Source organism: Nicotiana attenuata, unplaced genomic scaffold (genome assembly GCF_001879085.1).
Source record: "Nicotiana attenuata strain UT unplaced genomic scaffold, NIATTr2, whole genome shotgun sequence".
Classification (NCBI taxonomy): domain Eukaryota; kingdom Viridiplantae; phylum Streptophyta; class Magnoliopsida; order Solanales; family Solanaceae; genus Nicotiana; species Nicotiana attenuata.
Window position 1 is genome coordinate 213060 of NW_017670668.1, and position 19568 is coordinate 232627.

At 35.2% G+C, this 19568-nt stretch overlaps 1 long non-coding RNA gene across 1 annotated transcript; it reads left to right on the forward strand.

The window, feature by feature from the left end:
- The first annotated feature begins 14299 nt into the window (after positions 1–14299).
- On the forward strand, positions 14300–18860 carry LOC109242086. Its single transcript, XR_002070350.1, has 4 exons — positions 14300–14734; positions 16162–16395; positions 16474–16677; positions 18662–18860. It is a non-coding gene; the product is annotated as an uncharacterized LOC109242086 (long non-coding RNA).
- The last annotated feature ends 708 nt before the right edge of the window (positions 18861–19568 follow it).

Here is a 19568-nt window from a genome sequence, read left to right on the forward strand (position 1 = left end):
ATTCATTAAATGAGCTAATACTCCTAATCTTGATATAATTGTTATGATCGATGTAATTTGTTTATTGTTTTGATTTATCAAAAGGTACGACTCTATTTAGAGTTAGTATATGCCTAATAAATTGGACAATAACAAATAACATTTGTGAATAATAATTAGTTGATAGAATCCATGACTTGGTTTTGGGTTTGATGATACCCCTTTATATAAGCTTATAAGTTTTCATATGAATACCCGGCCGGTGGATTTTGTATCCGTCACATGAGATGGTTTAAGCGGAATTATAAAGGATTTAATTAGTTAATTGAACTAAATTTTCAGTGATTTAATTTAATTAACTGGTATTTGAAATCTTAACATGGGGAGTTAAAATAAGTGTTGATGAATTTTAGAAATTCATATTGAGGAGTTCAATTGCAGTTTTTTAGTGGAATAAATTGCAATTAATTATAGTAAGAATTATTTCATGCTAATTTAGAATTAATACTATAATTAGTAGCCTCTTATTATTTCTATGGTCCCTGCTATACCTAGTAAAACCTGGACAGACTTGGGTAAAAGTAGCTTGGGAGAAAAGTTACCCTTTTTGAGTTAGAGTGGGATTCTACTTGTAGAATCCTACACGATTTCGGGCTCCCTTTTAGGGCTTAATCTCGAGTCTATAAAAGGGAGACAGGTTTCACCTAATAATAGACCCTAGAGTTGTATTGTTCTTGCCCACCCAAAAGCAAAAGTGTCCAAAGTTTTACTAGGCATATAGCAGAAGACTGCAGCCCTGGATCCTTGCTGTTTGGAAGATTTGTGCGATTATTTCAAGAGGTTAGTGTTCCTAATCTCGTTATTATTGCGTTGTCTAATTTACATGTAATTGATGCCTGATTGAGTGATTGCTTCCGCTGCGCATGTTCTAACACTCCTAATAGATTGGGATGATCTAATTACTACTATCAAGCAACGCCAAAACACTGCCTTCAGAATTAAAAGGACAAACAGATGGGACGGGTAGAGCAAAAGTGAAAGAGAAAAAGAGCAAAAGGAGAAAGCAATACAGCAAAAAAACACATTATTTTAACAACATGAGAGTCATAACAGTTGGCTAACTAGCTTAACAATCCATGCATTTACAAGGGCAATTGATCGTGAAGAATTGTGTATAAGTGTTCGTAACACGCAGCGGAAGACAATAACAATTTAGGAAGATCTTTTCGTGTTTAAAATTTATTTATATGTCAAAGATCGGATCTGAGAAGTACGTGGTGAAGAGAGCCTCGTTTCAGAATTTTCTTCGATAGTGCGAAGACTATGCGTATCCACACCGAGACCGATCCTTGCTATCAACACTTTGATCAATGAAACCCGCGAACAAATTGAACGAAGAATATTGTGTTGAAATTTTTCTCAAAAATCTCAACTCAAAGATAGAAGAACAAGAAACACTTTTCTTGTAATTGTGTTTTCTCTCTTGGTTTTGTATTGCACTTCTCACTTTCACGAAGTGTTTTTCTTCTCAAGAATTAGTACGGCAAATTTTATCTCTTACCCCTTTATATAGCATTACCTATCAATCCTTTTCCTATTTGGTTGAGGTAATAATTTACTTAGAGTAAAAGTTTATTTTAAATAAACCTTATGAAATTTTAAGGAAAAATCGAAATTCCCATTCCTGGGTAAGGTGGCTGCCGAGAAAATAGACTTGGCATATTCAATTCCAATTTGGATTCTAAAATCCTTGTTGGTATTTTACTATAGAAAAGGCGAAATACATCCAACTCACGATCAAATCCCTGTTACACACTTGTTGATCACGAGTTTCATTTTACACACAAAATCTTTCAAAAGCGTGTCAAAAACACACATTTTTGATTACGTGTCACTCGCGTGTTTTTCACACATAAGAGGCGAGTGAACGATCAAAATTTTGTATCTAAAGGCATTTTGACAGCACTGTCCAGCCTTTTCATTTTTCTAAATCCTTTTCTTTATTTTTTAGAATAAAAAATCCACTATTCTTTTCCATCTTCTTCCATTATTGCAGCATTTCTTCTTATGCCTTCATACATACCACCAAATATATTTGCCAAGAATTAGAGGAGGACAAAAAAAACCAGAGATTCAGCATCGTCGAAGTAATGCAACAGCCATATCCAATTGGGTTTTTAAAAATCATTTAAGTGTGCTAGATTTAAAAGTTTATCACAGGTTTTGTGAAAGATGGGTGGAAAATTCAAAAAACATCATTGTTGAGCTATTGAAAAAGCTTGAAAATTCAATTGGATCTTGTTAATTTTGGATTTTTGAACTGAACTTGTAACTCGATTTTGATTGACTAGTTAAAGTTATTTGGCAATCTCTTCCAATTTGTGGTAGAATGTTGAAAATCCAATTAAGATGCTACTTGATAATTTCTTCCGTTTGTGACTCGATCCAGAAAGGAATAGTAATTACAAAAGTTTTAAAAGTTCTTTTTTTTTGTCCTTTGATTCTAAGTTATTGTTTTTTTTGGGTCTTGCTGGAAATTTTTCTCAAGAACAATGATAATGGAAGACAAGGTGGGGAAGATGAAGAAGGGGGTATATATGTAATTTTAAGTGTGTTTTTATTTTTTTTAAATTAATGACACATGTCACGAGCATATTGGTGCATGATACACACACATTTTGTGAAACTGGTCCAGCATGAAAGTGGTATGTAATTGACACACTTTTGAAAGGTTTGGTGTGTAAAATGAAACCCGTGGTCAACAGGTGTGTAACAGGGATTTGGTCGTAAGTTGGATGTGTAAACTATGTATTTCGCCTATAGAAAATAACATCTCATTCTTAAAAGGGTATCACGTTGCCGACGATTCCTTTTATGGACGTTCACTTTGCTAATCCAATTCGAAATTGGATTCAATCAAAAACATCTATTAATATTTTATATAAATAAATATTTGTTATATATGTATCACATATATATTTCAACCAAGAGAAATACTTTAATTTCTATTCCAAATAAAAAAGTTTAATTTGTTCACAATATTAATTATATCCTCTGTGCTAGCAAAGAATATAATAATATTTCATTTGGACTAATAACTAAATTTATTTGACTAATTAAATTCTTTAATTTAATCAAATAATAAAGTAATTAATCCTTTATCAAAGATCAGAACACTCTTTAGTGTGCGACCCCATAGATTCAATACTAAACCGGTAGTAAATTGATCACATCAATATATTAATCAAGGGTGGCGTCTAGCAACACTCCTTAACGACCAGATAGCATGAAGTATACAATTTATTCTCAAGAACCAGTAGAAGAATAAAGTAATATTTCCTTCTGTCCTTATAGCTCTGAGTCACCCTAGGATATGGTTCAACTGTCAAATCCTAATAGGCGACCAACTATGTATGCATGTCAAATATAATTGACCATCGAATGACCTAAAAAACTCTTTTCTTCTTTTCATTCAATTGCACTGGCCAAGGTCTTAATTTGGTCGTTCATAATTCATGACAACATGGAGCTTAAACTCATTACCAAGAGTTGATAGATTCCATCTTGATCAATCACTAATTCTACAAGCATTTAATCGTACCCAATATCCTTTCAACTATCGCCCTAGGGCTATAGGTGTCTAGTATCAAAGTAGAATAAATAACTTGTCAATTACTAAAACGATCTCAGGTCAAAAGAAACTCTTACATCACATTCTTCAAGAGAATATCATGTTGACAGTTTATGGTAATTCTAACCATTAGGAATTATCCAATGAGTCGGTTCAATGACCATATCTCTATATGCTTCATCTATCTATGTGATTTAGTTAATGAGATCAACTAATCTATATCCAATAAAGACGATCACATAAATATTGATCTAACCGGATTACTAATGTCCAAATTAATAATCCTACGATCAAGAACAAATTTGGATTAAATTATAAGAAACTTCACTCTCATTATCATGATCTCCATCACGATGACAAGTCTCAAAATTTAATTAAGGACCTTATCAAGTTAATTAAATAATTAATAATAATGATAAAAGAATATTAAATGCCATATATTTTTATATCAAATAACGTTCACAAAAATATGTTCAAATCATCAAATATGAGATTGGATCTAGGGCATATCTACTATATCCCTAACAATCTCCCACTTGCACTAGAGCCACTTGCTCTTGTACTTCATTCCTGATTTCACTTGTGCTTGTCAAACTCTTTTGCACTAAAAGCTTTAGTGAATGGGTCTGGAGCATTTTCCTTTCTATCAACCTTTTGAATCTAGACGTCATCACGTTCAATGATTTTTCTTATCTAGTGGTACCTTCGAAGAACGTGTTTGGATTTTTTGGTGTGATCTTGGTTCTTTTGCTTGAGCAATAGCTCCAGTGTTGTAACACAACGGAACCACACCTTCTATTGAAGGAACCACACCAAGTTCAGTTAAGCATTTTTTCATCCGTACAGCTTTACTAGCTGCTATATATTTTGCTTTTGTCACTGAAGCAGTTACTGTAGCTTGTTTGGAACCTTTCCAACTCACTGCACCACCATTTAAGGTGAATACATAACCAAAAATAGATTTGCTATCATCTCTATCTGAAGAGAAACTTGCATAAGTATAACCTTCAAGTTTCAACTCAGAATCTCCATAGATGAGGAATTGGTCTTTAGTCCTTATTAAGAACTTTAAGAATGGTCTTCACCACCTTCCAATATTCCTCACCAGGATTTTTCTGATATCAGCTAGTCACTCCAAGTGGATAAGTCACATCAGGATGAGTACATGTCATGGTTTACATGATAGCTCCCACTGCACTAGCGTATGGGATCCTACTCACGCGCTCTCTCTCTTAAGGTGTTTTAGGACAATCCTCCCTACTGAGAGTAATTCCAGTGCCTGTCGGTATATAGCCTCTTTTGGAATTATCCATGTTATACCTTTTCAAAATGGTATGAATGTACCAAGACGGGGAAAGTTCAAGCAGCTTCCTCGATCTATCTCTATATATCTTTATTCCTAATATATAAGCTGCTTCTCCCAAGTCTTTCATGGAGAACTGTTCAGATAGCCAAATCTTGATAATTTGCAATGCTGGTACATCATTCCCTATGAGTAATATATCATCAACATACACTATTAAGAATATAATTGTTCTCCCACTAACTTTTTTGTACACACAAGGTTCTTTTCGCATCTAACAAAATTGAACCTTTCAATTGTCTTGTTAAAGCGAATATTCCACTATAGGTTTTATATCCTTTGAAGGTTCAACTAAAGTCCATACTTTATTTTTCTTCATGGATTCCATTTCGGATTTCATGGCTTTTTGCCATTTCTTATAGTCAGAACCTTGTATCACCTCTTCATAGGTCTTAGGGCCATCATCATTATGATCAACCTTATTTAAACATCAACTTATACTATTAGATTCAATCTAGTTGGTACGCGACATTCTTGTGTAGACCTTCTAAGAGGATCTTGTACTGCTTGCGCACCTTGTGTTGGATTTGGTTGTTGATCAATTTGAATTGGAACTGGTTTATTAACCTGTTCTTGAACTACATTTAGTTCTTGAACTTCAACCGCTGAAGATGATAACTTCTTTGTCAACTTCAAAACATCCAATAAAGGTTCTTCAACTTGTGTCTCGTGATCTTTATTTTGTGTTGATTCATCAGTTTCTTGAACTTCATCAAGTTCTATTTCTCCACTATAATTTCCTTCCAAAAGAAATTCCCTTTCCAAAAGGGTTGCTCCTCTAGCCACAAACACTCCTTTGTCAGAAGGGTGATAGAAATAATATCCATTATTTCTTTGGTATACCCAATGAACCTATACTTATCAGATCTTGAGTCAAGTTTATCATACGACAGTCTCTTAACATAAGCTGGACAACCCCAAACTTTAATATGTTTAAGGTTAGGCTTACATCCTTTCTATATCTCATATGGTGTTGTAGAGACTCACTTGGTAGGAACTTTATTAAGTAACTATGTTGCTGCTTCCAAAGCATATCCCCATAAATATATTAGATCAGTGAACCCCATCATAGATCTCACCATATCTAATAAGGTTCGATTTTCTCCTTTCAGACACACCATTGTGTTGTGGTGTTCCTATAGGTGTCCATTGTAAGAGAATCTCTTTCTCTTTGAGATACCTAGTAAAATCTTCACTAAGATATTCTTCACCTCTATCAGACCTTAGTATTTTAATACTTTTACCTTTTTTTTTTAACTTCACTACAGAACCTTTTGAACTTTTTAAAAGATTCATATTTATGTTTCATAAGATACACAAATCCATTTCTTGACATATCATCAGTGAAGGTGATGAAGTAAGAATATCCACCTCTAGTTTGAATTTTTATGGGCCCATAAACATCTGTGTGAATTAGTCCCAACAATTCAGATGCTCTTTCTCCACTTTCAATAAATGGAGATTTGGTCATTTTTCCTTTGAGACAAGATTCACAAGTTGGATATGATTCAAAATCATACTTATCAAGGTACCCTTCCTGGTACAACTTGTTAATTCTTTTCTCTCCAATATGACCAAGCCTACAATGCCAAAGGTATGTATGATTTACTTGATCATCTCTTTTCCTCTAAAGACTAGAAACATGCATAATCGAATTAGCATTCACATTAAGTAAGACATAAACATCATGTTGGGATAGCCATTCACATATAAATCATCAGCATAATAAATTGAGCAAATACTATTGCCTATGTTAATGCGAAAGCCACGTTTGTCTAAATTGATCCTACAGCTACGGTCGCAACTTTTGCACCATTTACAACTTTTAGATTAACTTCTCCTTTCTTTAGTCTCCTACTTATCTTGAACCCTTGCAACATATTACAGATGTTATAACCACTGTCAATATCTAGTACCCACAGTAAAGAATTAGTAGTAGGAAACCTTGAAAATATTTTTCATTAATGTCTCACCTTGTTTCTTGTCCTTTAGAGTTGCAAGATACTCCTTGCAGTTTCTCTTCCAATGCGCTTTCTTCTTACTGTGAAAACATTCAACATCATACTGACTGCAAGATCAAATCTTCAGAAAGCTCTTTACCAAGATTGTACCCCAACTCCTCACGTTCTTCGGTAAGAACAATCATATGATTGACAAGGGATCCAACTGGAGAGTTTTCAATATCCAACTGTGTATCAACCATATTCTTAAGATATTCAATAATTGCAGCTGGATCCATATTCTGATGTTTCCTCTGGAGTTCAGAACTCATAGAAGCGAGAATGATGCGTTTAGTAGCAAGGTATTCTTCCAAGTGTTTCAGATAAACCTTATTGCCTTGAACATCATTCTCTGGTGGGATTATCTTTGCAGGCTTACCGATCACATCAATGAGCTTTTCATGCATGAGAACAATTCTCAAATTTCTATACCAGTCATCAAAGTTTGGTCCTACCAACTTATTGGTCTCAAGTATTTCATGCAGTGATATAACAGACATATTGAGAAATCTAAAATATAGAAAAGAAAAGGCAATAATATAAGAACATATTTACATATATCATAAAGACATGGACTTTTATCTAAATAATATTTCCACTAATTATTTTAAACTATTTACCCTTATTATAGTTTACGAAATCTTTATTTCTGTTAGTGGAGTACAAGAATCCTTTAACAATATGTATGAGCCCCTTGGAAGTCAAGTCGTTTCTCACATATATTTTAAAGGTAGGTACTCTTACCAATTGTATCCCCATACAATTTTCTTAAATATCTCTATGTCAAATAGTCCCCTGGTAGTCAGGTCGATCCTATTGGCATAGTTGAGTTCAACCATCATGATAGCAAAGAACTTATTAAATTTTATACTCCTCGGGTAGTCCAGGCGTCTAGTGTAAAATTGAATAATTCTTTCAATCCATGCATCTAATGCAATAAATAATTTTAACGAATTCTCGAACTATAAGTCTGCTGGTAGTTAGGCCGCTCATATTAAACAGGAAATAAGTAAAATTATTTACTTTGATGGATAGCTCTATAATAAAATATCTTATACTTTATTATTTAAGAACTCAAATTTTAGTAAGAGGGAATTGTTATTAAAATAATTTATAACAACATGAAGATCAAATCTTTCATAACATGTGAATTTAGTTCAAGTTGTTTACATGCTTAGTCCTAAATTAATTTACTCACATGTAATAAATAATTCAAAATTATGTAATGAACAAGCACGTGACATAAAAACGAAATTCAACATCTTCTAGCATATTTATCTTATATATCACATAAAAATAATTCATGCTAGAAAACTATTAATAATTAACATCTCATGAACTAATAATTATTAAAATAATAGTATAATCCAATAACCTATTATAGATTACAGTCGTATCTAATACAAAAATTTCAAATTCAAGTTACGAACTATCTCAATAGTTTAACTTATATGTATACACATTTTATTCACAATAAACTAATATCAATCCATATGTATCCAAACAATTTGACTATTGCACAAGACACATGTATTATGGTTTGAACTCTTCAAATATAATCTTAAAATATTTCGTAAATAAATTTTAGACACGAGAAACCATGGCTCTGATACCACTGAAGGATTGCGTATAGGTGTTCGTAACACGCAGCGGAAGACAATAACAATCCTAGGATGATCTTTTCGTGTTTAAAATTTATTTACATGTCAAAGATCGGATCTGAGACGTTCCTGGTGAAGAGAGCCTCGTTTCAGAATTTTCTTCGATAGTGCGAAGACTCTATACACCGAGACCGTTCCTTGCTATCAACTCTTTGATCAATGAAACCCGCGAACAAATTGAACGAAGAATATTGTGTTGAAATTTTTCTCAAAAATCTCACTACAAAAAAGAAAAGAAAACTGGAATTAGCTATGAACGTCGTCGCTAATCTGTCGCTAAAACGCTCGTAGCTAGAATAATTTCGTGATAATCTGTTGTTAATCCGTCGCTAAATGAGATTAGCGACGAGTTTTTCTATTTAGCTAAAGAATTTGTCCGTCGCTAAAACCTGATTTTTTAGTAGTGTCTCAACTCAAAGATAGAAGAACAAGAAACACTTTTCTTGTAACTGTATTTTCTCTCTTGATTTTGTATTGCTCTTCTCACTTTCACAAAGTGTTTTTCTTCTCAAGAATTAGTACGGCAAATTTTTTTTCTTATCCCTTTATATAGCATCACCTATCAACCATTTTCCTATTTGGTTGAGGTAATAATTTACTTAGGGTAAAAATTTATTTTAAATAAACCTTATGGAATTTTAAGGAAAAATCCAAATTCCCATTCCTGGGTAACGTGGCTGCCGAGAAAATAGACTTTGCATATTCAGTTCCAATTTGGATTCTAAAATCCTTGTTGGTATTTTACTATAGAAAATAACATCTCATTCTTAAAAGGGTATCACGTTGCCGACGATTCCTTTTATGGACGTTCACTTTGCTAATCCAATTCGAAATTGGATTCAATCAAAAACTTCCATTAATATTTTATATAAATAAATATTTGTTATATATATCACATATATATTTCAACCAAGAGATATAATTTAATTTCTATAACATATAGAAAAGTTTAATTTGTTCACAATATTAATTATATCCTCTGTGCTAGCAAAGAATATAATAATATTTCATTTGGACTAATAACTAAATTTACTTGACTAATTAATCTTCAATTTAATTATCAAAAAATAAAGTAATTAATCTTTTAGCAAATATCAGAACACTCGTTAGTGTGCGACCCCGTAGGTTCAATACTAAACCGGTAGTAAATTGATCACATCAATATACTAATCAAGGGTGGCGTCTAGCAATACTCCTTAACGATCGGATAGCATGAAGTATACAATTTACTCTCAAGATGTCACGACCCAAACCCAGACCCGGTCGTGATGGCGCCTCTCGTGGGGACAAGGCCAGCCAACTAACTCAATTCATCCTTTTGAAACAGTTAAACAGTTCATAAGCAGTTTAAACATGACTTAATGATATTAATTAGCGGAAGTACAACCCAACACAACCCAAATCGGGGTGTCGCAAGTCACGAGCATCTATTAGAGTGTAAATACAACTACAAGGTCTAAAATGTACAAAACAGGAATAATGAACGAAAGAGAGAAAAAACGGTGATGCAAACGCCGGCAGTCACCTCGCTAAACTCCTATAACTCTGCCTTCGATCTGCCAAAACCCGCTACCGGGCGAATAAATACCCGCATCTGCACACGAGGTGCAGGGAGTAAAGTGAGTACTCCAACTCAGTGAGTAATAAAGGTAAATAACAACTGAGCAGTAAGAAATCACGTAAAGCAAACCATCATGCTGTATAGAAGCAGTGTAAGACCTTTTGAGAAAAACAATGAAGCTGTGAAATTCTTTGGAACAACTTAGCTCAGTTTAAACCTATTTTGAAAATGACTCTTTCAACAGTTACACAAATGAATGCTAAAAATAGTTAGTGCCGATAAGCACAGAAAATCCGCCCCTCGGGCACAAATACCACAGTATAACAGGTAAAATGACAAGTAAATATGAAAGATGAACACATAAAGGTTCGCCCCTCGGGCAATATCTCAAAACAGTACCAGCCCCTCGGGCTCACTCTCAGAACACTCTCAGCCCCTCGGGCTCTCTCCCACTCTCTCAGATCACTCTCAGAATAGTATCATATAATAACCGCTATGGCGTGCAGCCCGATCCACATATCGCTGCGGCGTGCAGCCCGATCCATATATATAGTCGACTGCGCTCACTAGGGGTGTGCAGACTCCGGAGGGGCCCCTTACGGCCCAAGCGCTATATCAAGCCACCTCGTGGCATCATCTCTCGGCACTCGGCCTCACATCACTCGGCACTCGGCCTCACATCACTCAAGCCACCTCGTGGCATATAAAAGTATCTCAGGCCCTCGGCCTCATATCACTTAGTATATCCTCACATATGGCCCTCGGCCTCACTCAGTCCAGAAACCATCACAAGCCCCTCGGGCATTTGTAAAACAATAGTGCTCAACCCAAAACATCATTAGAAATATCCTTTAAGTTTCAAATCTGAGTAAAAGTGGCTGAGTTTGTAAAACAGTATTAAACAATAGGACTGAGTTCAAGTAATATGTCAAAATAGTGAGGAAATAGTGATAACAATCCCCGAAGGGTTCAAATAGTTGGCACGAAGCCCAAGTATGGCAATCAGCCCAAATCATGATGAATACAATTAAGTTTCAGTCAAATATGCGGTAAAAACATCAATCGGGACGGACCAAGTCACAGTCCCCAATAGTGAAAGACCCCACGCTCATCATCGAGCGCGTGTCTCACCTCAATATAGCACTACGATGTGCAATCCGGGGTTTCAAACCCTCAGGATATCATTTACAATCATTACTCACCTCGAACCGGCGAAATCTCTAGCCCGCGATGCCTTTGCTCCTCAAATCGGCCTCAACGCACGTCGAATATACCCAAAATTAGAGCGAATACATCACAATATGCTAAAGGGAACAAAGCCCAAGCGAAAACAGTCAATTACGGGCAAAAATCCCGAAATTACCAAAACCCGAGCCCCGGGCCCACTTCTCGAAACTTAAAATTTTTTACATCATTAGATTCCTCATCTCCCCACGAGTTCAGACATATCAAAAGTTCTCAAATCCGACCTTAAATGGTCCTTCAAATCCCGATTCAAAAGTTCAATTTCTCAAGCCCTAGTTCTTCAATTTTAGGCTTAGTTTCCATGAATTTCTAGGTGGATTTCACAATAAAAACGAGTTTTAAGTTCAAAAATCTTACCTCCAAGTGTTATCTCTTGAATCCCTCTTCAATTCCCCTCAAGAAGCTCAAAAATCGCCCAAAAATGGTGAATATTAGCTCCAAAATCGCGGACAAGAGCTATTAAAACATTCTGCCCAGGCTTTAAAAGCCTTCTTCGCGAACGCGGTCCATCTCTCGCGAACGCGTAGCACTAAATTACGCTTACCATCTTTTACCTTACGTGAACGCGACATGCCAGTCGTGAACGCACTGCTTCCACAGTTTGAACTTCGCGGACGCGTTCGCTTCCACGCGAACGCGATGAACATTTGACCATCAGCTCCAGAACCTCTTTCGCGATCGCGTGTCCACACTCGCAAACGCGATGCAGCCTCTCTCAAACCTTCGCGAACGCGGCATAGAACCTCGCAAACGCGATGCTCATGAACCCGGGCCCTTCGCGAACGCGAGATCCCCTTCGCGAACGCGAAGGCCAAAAAATGCCTGCAACTGACCTGCAATTTTCTGAAGTTCTCAAAACATGCAATTGATCCGCTTAGCCTCCCGAAACACACTCGAGGCCCTCGGGACCTCAATCAAACCTACCAACATTACCCATAACATCATTCAAACTTGTTTCAATCGTCAAAACACCTCAAACAACATCAAATTACTCAAAACTTATCGAATTCAAGTCTAAGTTTCCAAAAACTTCCGAAATACACTTTCGATCAAAAACCCGACCAAACAACGTCCGAATGACCTGAAATTTTGTGCACACATCACAAATGACATAATGAAGCTACAAGAACTCTCGGAATTCCATTCCGACCCTCGGATCAAAATCTCACCTATCAACCGGAATTCGCCAAAAATACTAACCTTGCCAATTCAAGCCAAATCCTTCCACGGGCTTCCAAAATGCATTCCGATCGCGCTCCTAAGTCATAAATCACCTAACGGAGCTAGCCAAATCATAAAAATTCCGATCCGAGCTCATATACAAATAAGTCAACTCTTGGTCAAACCCCTTTCAAATGCATCAGTCATAATGCATTACACGGGGCAAGTCATGCCCGAGAACTGGCGATCAAAGTGCAAAAGCTCAAAACGACCGGTCGGGTCGTTACACAAGAACCAGTAGAAGAATAAAGTAATATTTCCTTCTATCCTTATAGCTCTGAGTCACCCCTAGAATATGGTTCAACTGTCAAATCCTAATAGGCGACCAACTATGTATGCATGTCAAATATAATCGACCATCGAATGACCTAAGAAACTCTTTTCTTCTTTTCATTCAATTGCCCTGGCCAAGGTCTTAATTTGGTCGTTTATAATTCATGACAACATGGAGCTTAAACTCATTACCAAGAGTTGACAGATTCCATCTTAATCAATCACTAATTCTACAAGCATTTAATCGAACCCAATATCCTTTCAAGTATCGCCCTAGGGTCATATGTGTCTAGTATCAAAGTACAATAAATAACTTATCAATTACTATGACGATATCAGGTCGAAGGAAACTCTTACAACATTCTTCAAGAGAATATCCTATTGACAGTTTATGGTAATTCTAACCATTAGGAATTATCCAATGAGTCGGTTCAATGACCATATCTCTATATGCTTCATCTATCTATGTGATTTATTTAATGAGATCAACTAATCTTTATCCAATAAAAATGATCACATAAATATTGATCTAACTGGATTACTAATGTCCAAATTAATAATCCTACGATCAAGGACAAATTTGGATTAAATTATAAGAAACTTCACTCTCATTATCATGATCTCCATCACGATGACAAGTCTCAAAATTAATCAAGGACCTTATCAAATTAATTAAATAATTAATAATAATGATAACAGAATATCAAATGCCATATATTTTTATACCAAATAACGTTCACAAAAAATGTTCAAATCATCAAATATGAGATTTGATCTAGGGCATATCTACTATATCCCTAACAGAACGAGCCTTCAACCCTGTTATATAAGGGCCAAAACAATCTCTTGCCAATTTTCAAATTCTTTTGTGCATTTATACGCATATATATTTGAGTACTGTAAAAGATATATACGAGGTTGTTGCTAGCTCCTCCTTCCTAGGTAGGCTTCATATCTATTTCTCTCAGTTATTTTCGTCTTTTATGAAAACTGGTTATTTAATCACCTCGATCTTACATTACTATCTCCACCATCTTCTTTATCGTTATAGGGCCGGGATGACACATATCAACCTGTTCCCTAGCTATTTTTCTGCGATTTAACGACCAAATGTCTGGTTGAATATGAAAGAACTGAACGTACATGCATGAAATGGAGTTTAATAGAGTTTAGGTGATATCGGCACACTTCAAATATCAAACCGTTACGATTGTGTTAAAACCGTTGCCATAGGTCTGTCTATTGTAACGACTTTGTAAACCGTCCCAAGATATTGCTTTACGGCAACGGTTGTATCATATTGGAAAGGGTATTTATTCCCTCCTGATTCCCCCCCTAAATTTTGCTATACCCGCGCCAAAACAAACCCAATATGTTTTTAAACTTTTCTTAATATAATACATTAAGAAACTTTTTGCTCAAACTTAAACCCATTAAACTTTTCTTTTTGCTCAAACATAAACCCATTTTCCCACAAATATCCCAAACCTAGCTATTTCCTCCAACCCATGATGCAATCCTCTGAAAACCCTCTTATTTTTCCCCCCATTCATCTCTGAAAAATCCAAACCCAAATTGAAGGAAGAGATCAGAAATTGCTAAAAGTTATCAAAAGAGCAAAGGCATCAGAAATTGATAAAAGATTTCAAGGAGCGAAGGCAGCGAGAAATTATAGCGAAGGCGGCGAGAAATTGCTAAAGTTAAAAAGCATTAAGGCAGCAATTACAGGTGCGAGAAATCGTCTTCAACTGCGAGCAATTTTCAATCCAGAAGGCACTCTGTTAGAAACCTATTTCAAGTGTAAGTTTTTCTTTTCCAATTTGGGTAATTTTTTCTTTAATCGTTCATTTTCTCATTAATCTTTAGAGTGTGAGTAGTGTATTTATTTTTTTGCTTTCTGGTGATGAATTGAACCCAAATTGTTGGGGTATTATTTTCGTTAGAGTGTGGCTAGTGTGAATTTATTTTTTTGTCGATATGGTGAATTTCTTTCTCTGAACTAAATTTCTCTGCAAATTGATGTTGTATTTTCTGTTGCATGAGCTATTTGGTATTTTCTGTTGCATGAAAAGAGTTGGGTCTATTAATATTGTATTTTCTGTTGCATGAACTAAGATTGTTTTTGTATCTATGGCAAAAAAGCTTTAATGTAGCTTTCTTTATATTCAGCTCGCAAGGAGGATTCATGGAGAAAGGGCTTAGGAATATATTTGTTGTTCTTATGCTTTATGGTTAATTTTGTGTTCTCTGTTTTAGGGGTTTGCTCGCAATTTTGTTGAAAGTTAGGATTAGCGGTGTAAATCAAAATGACTTGTTTCATATCCGCGGGCCTTGGAATGCGGATATGCTCAAGAATAAAGTATGGATATTTAAGCAATTGAGATAAACAGGGAAACATCAACTTATTTTCTCTTCAGCATTTGCAATCTGCCAACAACTTTTACCCTTTCTCCTTGTTAAGATAAGATGACATGGAATTTTTGTTTGCTCTTTCTATGTCAGTCCCATTTTAACGTTCACTTTAGTTTGTGTGAATGTAAGATTTTTTTTTGGTAATAGAACCATCTATTGCAACTCAACTTTGTTGAGTGTTAGATTACAGTTTGCATGACAATATTATCTTTTGGGAAAGGAACAGTTGATGGAAACTCAACATTGTTGAATGTTAGTGCAATAGTTCTATTGAAGTCCTTGAATGTTAGTGCATTAGTTCTATTAATATTGAAGTCCTTTTTGTCCTTGCTGAGGGAAGGAATCTACCTTTAAGACTTCTGAAAGTCACCTTTGTAGTTTTATCTTTCAAGATAATACAAGTCTTATAACTTGTTGAATCTTACTGCTATGTTCATTGTGTTACATTCTATGTTATCTGTTATGACACTCTTGGGCCTGTAGTAAGAAATATAATGCTAAAAGTATGATTGAACTAGAATCTGCTGGTGTTGAGTGTTGTTCACAGATTTGTTATCTGTTGTGACATTATTTGGCCTGTAGTAGGAAATATAATGCTGAAAGTGCGATCAGACTTGAACTTTTTGGTCTAGATTAGTAGCAATCGCCAATGGATTCCATCACTCCTGTATCACAAGCAGCTCATGAACGATCTCAGAATTCTACCAATCATGAAACAGCTGAAAAATTTAAGGAACAAGGCAAGTATATTTAAATTTAATCATAGAATTAACTAACAGTTGATTGGTGATTATCTTTGCTTTGTATTATTTCAGGTCCCTCCCAGCCAAAAAGAAAAAGAGGTCGTACTCAAATGCAAAGTGTTCACGGAAGGAAAGAGCGAATAGTAGTCGTGCTAAATGAGTGTAATCAATTCATTGTACTGATACAGTTGTAAAAGAGTTGGGTAGCTTCCTCGGCACAATCACAAGGAGTGGAACTTTTTGTCCTCTTAATGTATTTAATTGGAGGAAACTAGACACAAAAGATGATATGTGGAATATATCAAGGTTTGTAGTTCCCAGTTTTAATAAACGTGGATGATATTTCTTATTTTTTACACTAATCTTACTGCACTAAATTTATAGGAACAATATGACATTCCCGACGAGGCGAAACCATGAGTTTTTGAATCCATTCAGACTGCTTGGAGAAAGTATAAGAACCAGTTCAAGAAAAAGCATTTTGAAGCCTATGAATATGACAACCTTCGAATGGAGAACAGGCCGGCAGATGTTCCAGAATCTATCTTTAAGGATCTTCTTACATACTGGAATTCTGATCCCCTTAAGGTAATTACATGATCTTCTATGACCTTTCATATGTCTTGAATGACTGAACACTACATATGGAAAGTTGTCATGACTTTAAGAGCTGTTAAATTCACAAATATTGGCAGGAACAACCTCAACAGCTGGAAGTCATAAAAAAATTAGTTCTAAAATTATTTTGTAGGATAGATAGAATATTTTGGACACAGATGTGTGAATATACCGACATGTTCCTTCAATAATATCAAGTGTACTTCAGAAATCAAAACCTCCTTCTTCTTCTGAATATTCATGGTCAACGGATGATTTAAACACTGTTTGGGCATGAAATATGCTAGTTTGGCTGTAGGTATTTGCAAATATTAAGCCTCGCGTATTTGAATTCAAATAAAATATTGATATACTGGTTTGAAGGTGCATTTACATTGAATTATTGGGTTTTCACTCGCAAATCTTCATAGGCGTTTGGACAACACCTGATATAATTGAAAAAAGAGCAATTGAAGTTAGAAATTGAAAAAAGGAAGTTTGTAGGCAGTTGTCTTCGGACATGGACTTTACTTGGAACCTGAGTATATATTTACCTCACTGTAACTGTTATATATAATTTCTTGAAATGATCTTGATGGGAATGTTTTCCATGACAAAACACAGAGATTATTGCTTTTCTGCTCTCATGGAAAACTATTTTGTAAGGAATTATTCAACATCTCAGTTTTCCCGTTACGTTGCAAATTCAGCTGCAAAAGCTGGCTTTACTTCTCCATAGACTATAGAGCCATCTATGATCTACCTATTAATGAAACACTATATTTACAAAAGCCAGCTTGTAAACTTCCCTTCCCCTGTACATATACTTGCATATTTAGTAAGCTTTAACAAGTCTTGACCATTATAGAAATACTAAAGTATGATATCCGAAATGATTATTTACAGTTTCTTGTTGAAATTTCATGTGGTGAATTTCAGCAACACTTATGAAAGAAAGAGTGATGAAAGTTGACATGAACATCCGAAAGTGTGATGAAATATATAGGTGATGGATTTCCCTTTTTTTCCATTAGACGCCAGGTGTGTACGTGTGCGTGTGTGTGTGTGTGTGTATTGCTGCTGGACCTAACAGTAGGACTTGATTTCTCTTTACTGATTTCTGCTGCCCACTCATATATTTTCTTCCTTCTGTATCATTAATCCTTTTGTTAAGAACTTGCTTAATTCTCAAAAATTTTATTGACTCATTTATTTGCAGAAAATGTCCAAAACCAATACTGAGAGTCGAAAAAAGTTGAGGAATCCATATACTGTTGGCAGAACAAGTTTTCCTCTAACCCGTGAAGTTTGATCTTTTCTCTTAATACTTTTTTTTTAAAATATGAACTTGCTAACTTGAAAAGATTTTTTATACTAGTTTTTTTATGTAACCAGAAAAAAAAGAAGGAAACTTCTAATCTTGTAACAAGTAAGGATATCTTTGTCTACAAGAATAAGAAAATCCGGTCGAGTATACAAGGGTTTGGTCCTATGGAATTCAAGTAGGTGAATTTTTTGGGCAAGTTAAGCCTTATATTTCACCCTTACTGAAATACATTGTTGATTGCTAACCGATTCGTTTTTACTTCTAATCCCAAGACATTCTTTGTAAATATGTAAATTTCATTAATTAGCATCCTATTCCATGTGCCTCATTGAAGGTCAAGTATACAATCATCATATACAAATGAATCAATATATTTTTCAGTCCATGATACATTCAGAGTGTGATACATTCCTAAAAGAAGAGGAACTTCATCAGTGAGGGTCATTGGTGGAATGTTGTAGAAGGCAAGCATGTAAAGTAGCTAAAACAAAAGCCATTTAATGCTTTAACATGTTCTGCCTCATTTTAGCTACTGATTTCTTTTGATGAATGTCATGTCCTTTTCTTTTTACCTGGCACTTTGTGCTATGAGCATTCTTAGACCGGATTCTCTTGGAGGGTAATGACTTTATTTATCCTCTTTTGTAGGTGAAGTAGATCAAGAAATGGAAGATGAAGGCAGTGAAGATCTGGACCTTACTTAAGATAAATTTTGAATTGCTATAGATGAATGTTCTAGGAATCTTTTGTTTATCAAAAATTTGAAACTTACTCTCTTGAAATGTATATTAAAGTTATGCACTTGGGGTAACATTTTGATTTATGGATATTATTAGCTTGTTGGACAACTTAGATTATTAATAGATTCATTTTGTGATTTATTTAATTTTATTATATATATAAATGTTTATTTAGAAAAGGAGCTATATTTTTTCTTCAATTGAAGTGTTCCAATAGCCTACCAGAACCGTAGCAATAGGACACAAAATGGCGTTCCAATAGATAACGTGAACCGTTGCAATAGGTCTTGTAAACCGTAGCAATACAACATAAAACCGTTACAATAGCTAAAAGAAATCGTTGTTATATGCATACATAACCGTAACAATAGCTTACATAAGTGTAGCATTAAATAATATGGTAACGGTTATAAACCGTTGCATATGCACTATAGTAACAGTGTGAAACCGTTCCTGTTGGGAGGAATAATCGTTCCAACAGAGGAAGGGAAAATCGTTGCAATAGACCGCTCTATAGCAACGACGACGCAAACCGTTGCACAAACCGTTCCTATAGCTCTATCGACACGCGGACGAATGGGACGGTCTCTAAACCGTTCCAATATCTCTATGGCAACGGTTTTATTGTCTGTTGGAACGGTTTTCCATGTGTTACCATAGATCAATTTTCCAGTAGTGAATAAACAGTGACATAAAATAGTTTTTACATAATTAAATTACAACAACAGCATCAACAACCCAGTAAAATCCCACCAATGAGGTCTGGGGAGGGTAGTGTGCACGCAGACCTCACCCCTACTCCAATGGACACTACT